Here is a 6,000-nt window from a genome sequence, read left to right as displayed (position 1 = left end):
CAGTTGCAAACCTACAACTAACTAAACCTTTTCATAAATTCAAACACTTACTTTAAGCACCAAGGATCATTATATGCTAATGACCCAAGGTCATCACCCAATCCAAAAATTCAAACAAAACCTAAGTCATTAGGGTTTACTATTTGTTTTTATTAATTAATAACTAATTAATAATTATGAAATAAATCAATTTTCTCCAAATGAGCTCAAAATTTTTGTGAAGACTCATCATATGATAACTAAGTGGAAAAACAAGTTTTATAATTTTTGGATAATTATTTAAGCCTAGAAAAATCATGGAAACCCATTTATTAATTAATTTGAGAAATTTTTATCACATTCAAAACGTACTGAAAAGTAACATTTAATATTTTTCCTAAATAGTTTACATCTCAGAGAGGTCACACAAAAATTTTCATAATTTTTGGAGCTCTATTTAATTCTACACAAAATAAACAAATCACGACAGTATTTAAACAATTCTGCAAAATAGAAAAAATCATTTTCAAATACACAGTCACTGACAGGTGGGTCACCCTTGTCGGCACAGTACCCCGCGCTGACCATGGCGGCGAAGCTCGCTGACCGGCGATTTCTCGCCGATGGTGAGGTCTCTGGCCACGGCCAGGGTACCAACGTGATCACCACGTCAAGGCGCACCTATTGGTGGCACTAATTGCACTAATTGCACCGATTACTACTCAAACCGAGCTCGACGCCGGCCGTGGCGGCCACGGCGGTGCGGCTGCGTTACGCTGGCGAAATGAGGCCGGTAGCGGTTAAACAAAGGGCTTGGGAAGACTCAGTGGCTCACCCCAAACACGCTCGAGCTGATGGCTGAACCGGAGGAGCAACAGAAAAGCTTGTCGTCGATCAAGTCCGGTGCGGCGGCTCAGCTGGTGTCGACGGCGGAGTTCCGGTGGCTGCGGTGGATGTACGGATCAACCAACAAGACATAGAGCATCACAGCAACACGGAGAAGATGGAACCATGCTTAACAAGGATAGAGACGCACCGTAGAGTGCTGGCCACGGTGACGCAAGCTCGACGGCGACAATGCCGGCCGCGAGGAAGAACAACAGCGAGCAGCGTATCATGGCGAAATCAGGCGCTTAGAACCGATCAGCTGGGTTCGCAAGGAGTAGGCGGAGCTATGACTGGCTTTGCTACGACTGGATGGACACTACGGCGATGGCACGAGCTCGACGGAGCTGAGCGGCGACGTCGGGAAAAACAGGGGAAAGGAACGAAGAAGAACGGCAACGGCGTAGGCTTTATAGCGTGGCCAGGAAGCAAGGAGAAGCCATGCAACAGCCTTCCCACACCAGCGCGAAGCCGAAGATGGCCACGGGCGCGACTGGAAGCCATCGGAAGATCACCGACGGTGAGGTGTCGCTCGCTGACACTGTTCACAATATTTACCGAATTGCCACTCGTCTAATTTCTCAAATTACTCTCAAATTTGCATGGTAACTCAAAAATCTCCAAAAACAAAAGTTGTTCCAAATTCAGAGTTCTACAACTTTTCTTTAACAACCATACTAAAATTATGTCTACATTTTAAAATGTAACTTTAAAATCAAAAGAGGACACTTTAAGAACTTATCGCCTTTTCAAATTACTTCAAATTTTACATAACAACTTTGAAAACTCCAAAAACCAACTTTGTACGCCTTGAAAAACTCTACACTTTTGCTTTTAAGCTCAACCCCAAAATGTGTTTAGATTTTGAATTAGGTTTCCAGGGTAGAATTTAAATGCTGAAAATTAGGATTTTCGGAAATTCCAAATCAATACAAAGATTTTGAACTTGATTCAATCCATACAAGTCAACACATATAACATAAAAGTAAACTTGTTTTAGTGGATGCATATCAAAGTTTTCACTAACACATGAATGATGTGCAATGCATATGATGACATGGCATGTTTTAGGGTTTAAAACACCAGAGGTGTTACAAAATGGCCGTGCAATGAATAGTTTTCTGACCGTTGAAAACTAGTTATTGAGAACTTCGGTGCTAGTTTGGCTCCCAACAACTAGATTGGCTTGGTGGGCTATATATATGTAGTGTGGTCAGCCATTTAAGGCTTGCTGAAGCTAATGGAAGGTACCCACACACATGTTAGAGCCAAAGAATAGCCCTCCACTCACATATGCTCGGTTGATGTTGCATTCAAAGTGAGGATGGAGTGATCTAGTACATTTACTTGAGAGAGATAGGATCTAGTGGCACTAAGGGATGATTATGCAAGCTTGAGGGCTTGTTGCTCTTGGAGGTTGCCACCTCCTATATAACTTGGTGATTGAGACTCCGTTGAAGCACGCAAGGAGATTATGTGGTGCACCAGAGGTGCTTTGTTTGGGGCTCTTGTGTTTGTTCCTGCTAGAGGAAGGCGAAGAGCAACTCTAGTAAAAGCGAGGCATGGACATGGAGAGTGTCAAGTTGATTGGTTGGGTCAAGTCTAGTGCTCATGTTAGAGCCTACCTTGAGGGGTAGTCCGAGCTTGAAGGCTTGGGAACTAGAGAGAGGATCGACAATCCTTGAACTCACCTCAACAGGGAGTAGATGGTTGGCAAGCCACCGAACATAAGGAGAAAAATCACCGTGTCTTCCATTGTCTCCTGTTTGGTTTCCTTTATCTAACACAAGCTCTTTACTTGCAATCACTACTAGAAATATCCACTTCTATGATGAATAGATTTTGTCACTGAAGGAGCCAAATTCGTCATAATTTTAGTTTTATGACAAATTTATGACGAAAACTGGTTCGTCATAGAAGTCGTGTCACTCTTGTATATCTATGACAAATCTAACAAAATTGTCATAGAAGTGCCTTGGTCAGTGATGAAAAATAGATTGTCATAGAACTATTTTGGCATGCGTGGCAGGGGGCTGCCACACTGGTGGGTGCTTTCCGTTGGAGATGCTTTTCACATGTACATGCTATAGCCCACGTGTACATGCTATAGCCGGTTGCAATGGAGATGGTTCAGGTACGTGTCACCTTCTTATTACACAACGTGGCCATCTCTGATTCTTGCACATTTCAGGTTTTTATTGGACCACGTGTCATTTCTCTGTTGTTCCACATGTTAGTTTTCTACAAGCACACGTGTCGTGTTGCCATTGGATCACATGTCACTTCTTCATTGGACCACGTTGTTGGTATTTCTTAACGCATATAGAAATAATCTGCAAGCGCACGGAATTACCGTTGTAGCATTTTACCCAGAAGTATTCAGGGTATCATATTTTCCATAGGGAATAGAGGTACTCTTCTAGCTAATTCATCCAAGGACAACACCAAGGTAGAGTTGGTAAAGATTGAGATGGATTTCTATGGTTATAGGGTCTATGGATAGATAAACCCTACTTCTACTTGCTTACTTCAGGCACTAGTGAATACTTGGTCTGCCAAGAATTACCAGCCTATAGCTCTACGTCGAACCCGAACGTGGGGGATTACAATGGACGGATAGGGCTGTCACCACCTGCCGCCTACCCCTCAACCATGGGGAACGAGGCAAACAAAGGTAGCCTCTAGCCTAGACACCATGTCTACACTATCAACTACTACTATAGTGTGCCGGCAAGGGTTATCCGTCTTTATCAAGGCCCTTCTACTAGAGCATTCGCCACAGGGACGGACGATGAACCCGCAAACAAATAAGAGTAAGTTTAACTAATCAAAGACTTTTTACCATATAAAACATGAACACTCACTTAGCGGGACAACCCATTGAGGCACATGTGTTCGTTGAGATACAAGCTCGGGGAGACATCGACAAACCCAGCACTTCCCCGTACTCTCACTCACATCTCTCCCTATCCAAGCCTACAAGCTATCTAGGGCCTAAGCCCTTGGAATGATGCTCAAGTGAGGTGCTCTTTGCCTTGTGTGTGGTTGTGAATGAGAGGGAGTGAGGGGGTTTTTATAGGTTGAGAGGAGGAATGGAGGCCTCTCAATGTGCCATGTCAGCGATCCGTGTGCCTCTTCACCTCAGCCCTTGGATCAAACCGTCATAGGATGGATGGTGGATATGGAGTGGACTTGTACTTCCTTGCATGCCTTTCTATTTTGAGCAAACCGCCATTCCTCCATACAATTTTTCCGAAATACACATGCCACCGACGTTGGAGAGGCGGTAAGAAGCACCTGGTCAAGATTGGGCCTGAGGCGAGCCTATAGGGGGGCGAGCAACCCTGAGGGTCGGTCAACACCATCCTGGCCCAAGTTTTGTCTAGTGGGCCTCTGGGGATGTGTGGGACATGCCTATAAAGTTTCACACCATTTGGAGATCATTTGGTTTGTGTTTGGGCCCTTTTTCTCCATATTCTTGGCCCTGATTTGGCCTAGTAGTAGGCCTTCCCCCCTTGGGCTCTTTTGCTTTGTGCAATATGGTGTCACACTTTGTTTCTTTGCACATTTTGAATGTGTTTTCCATGTATTCCATAAATGTCCTCCTGCAAATGGTCAAACACCAAAACTTGTGGAGATTGTTAGTTCTAAAGCCCTATTTCTAGGTTTAGTGCCTGTATACTAGGATTTCATGCAAGTGTTGGTGGTTAAGTATGTGAGTTAAGCACCGCCAACAAAACTCCCCTACACTTACCCCTTTGCTCATCCTCAAGCAAAGGTAATCATGAGCACAACATCCTAAGATATGTGGCATTATCTAACATGTTTTTTGGGTTGTTGAAAAGAGGAATGGTTCTCGAAACAAAGTCATCTTCCCAATTTCACATCTTAGCAACTTGGAGTTTTTTGGAAGTTTTTCTCAAGAAAAGCATAGTTCACCTTATACTCCTCAAATGGCACTCTCAAATCACTGAATGGTGTATAAATCCTTACCAAGGCATAGTTTTGCTTTCTTTTGCTTTCTCCTACTTCTAAAATAGGTTTTATGTGGAGCTTTTAGGTAGGGATCAACAAGATAGCATACTTGTATTGTATATGTTGCAAAGTCAAATCGAGGATCCAAGGAGAGAAGTGCCATATTCTTAGATCAAGATGTGCATGTGTGTGGAAAAAATAAACTAAAACTATACTCCTTTTGTAGATATGATCTCTCTCTAGTTGTTATTTTGAAATCATGGCTATTGCTCTTTCTCTCTTTTTTTCAATACATGAGCCTTCATGTGCTCATCATTTTTTAATACTTTGGGACCTTCATGTGTCCCTTTTTTTTCTTTTTTGTACTTTTTTGCATAGCCCATGTCTCTTTTTCTAAACCATATATTTAGAGAGAGATCTTTTATCTTTTTAGAGCATGGAGTATTTGCCTACCAAATATTTTTGTCTATTCGTAGTGTAGGAGCAGAATTTTTAGTGAATCTAGATGGAAGCATGTTTTTGCGTACTGTGATAGAACCCCCTGAAATAACATGCTTTCGGAGACGCTCGTCTTCTACTAGACACTAAGCACCCCGAAAATTAGCTACATCAGACAGTTCCGTCGAGCACACCCCAAGGGAGAACTCGAACAATCCACATTTTTCACCTAGGATCCAATAATGAGTACGAGCTTACAATACTTAGTCCATTTCATACAACAAGAGTTCTCGAAAATACATTATTACAATACCAAGTTCAGAGTGCAGAATTTAAATAGCGGAATTGAAATAAACATCTAACGATAAGATACAAGGATCCGTCTGTGCCCACCAGAAGAATCCTCCACACAACAGCCACTCCTCAAGCTGCACCTGCAACAGGGGTAAATAAACCTTGAGTACACAATATACTCGCAAGACTTACCTGACTAGTGGGAATAATTTCCCGACTCCAAAGGATATGATAAGCTTTATGGTTTGCTGAGTTTTCTTTTTGCAAAAAGCATTACTAGTAGTGAATCTTTATGTATGTATTTTATTAGCGGTCATGATTAGTTCATTAGCTAACCATTCTATGTAAGCACCTATTCTACTTTCAAGCAAGATTTGAGCAATCAGATTCATTCGTCCCCTTTCATCTTTCAGTTCTTACTATGGTGCT

Source organism: Miscanthus floridulus, chromosome 17, assembly GCF_019320115.1.
Source record: "Miscanthus floridulus cultivar M001 chromosome 17, ASM1932011v1, whole genome shotgun sequence".
Taxonomy (NCBI): domain Eukaryota; kingdom Viridiplantae; phylum Streptophyta; class Magnoliopsida; order Poales; family Poaceae; genus Miscanthus; species Miscanthus floridulus.
This window is presented reverse-complemented; position numbering follows the sequence as displayed.